Source organism: Mus pahari, chromosome 18 (assembly GCF_900095145.1).
Source record: "Mus pahari chromosome 18, PAHARI_EIJ_v1.1, whole genome shotgun sequence".
In the NCBI taxonomy this organism is placed as follows: Eukaryota; Metazoa; Chordata; class Mammalia; order Rodentia; family Muridae; genus Mus; species Mus pahari.
The window spans coordinates 4,153,705-4,154,627 of NC_034607.1; positions in this window are offsets into that span (position 1 = coordinate 4,153,705).

Genomic DNA, 923 nt, shown 5'->3' on the forward strand with positions numbered 1-923 from the left:
TCCCTCCCTTCCTCCCTTCCCTCCCTCCTTCCCTCCCTTCCTCCCTTACCTCCCTCCTTGTCTTCCTCCTCCCCCTCCCAAAATGACTTATGGAAGAAAGATGATTTTGTTATGGTTCTAGAGAGAGAGAGGGAGGCATAATCTCGGGCAGCCAGAGTCCAAAGCTGAGAGCTCAAATCTTCAGTCATCAGAGCAAACTAGAAATGGGTCAAGGCTATAAACTCCCAAAGCTTGCCCTCAGTGACTTACTTCTTCCAGGAAGGCTGCAATCTAAAAGTCCCATGACTTCCCAAACAGTACTACCAACTGGGGGCCAAGTGTTTAAATGCTTGAGCCTATGGAAGCATTTCTGAATCACTGGACCATCATGCTGCTATCGAGCCAATGGACACATCTCTCCTGAACAGTATTACACGAGTTGTTAGATCCTGCCTGGATGATCAGTATTACAGCTCTTAGGGTCTAAAGCTGGGATGACTGACCTTAGATGATACCGCTCTCAGGGTCTAAAGCTGGGATGATTGACCTTAGATGACACAGCTCTCAGGGTCTAAAGCTGGGACGACTGACCTTAAATGACACAGCAGCCTCCTTCCTGTGAGGACACACCCAGATGGTTGTGAGCCACTATGTGATTGCTGGGAATTGAACTCAGGATCTTCAGAAGAGCAGCAGTCCGTGCTCTTAACCATTGAGTCATCTCTCCAGGATGTCTAGTTTTAATGGGAATATAGGTAAACATTCTCTGTTGTAAACTTCTTATTCGACTTGTGATTTGAATTTATGTTCAAACTTTTAGAGAACTTTAGTTAAAAAAAAAAAAAAAGGATGCTTCGAAAAACCATGTACTCTATTCCCCTAGAAAAATACAAAAAAACTGGAATGATTACATTGCATGGTATTGTTACATCAGAGCAGGAGGA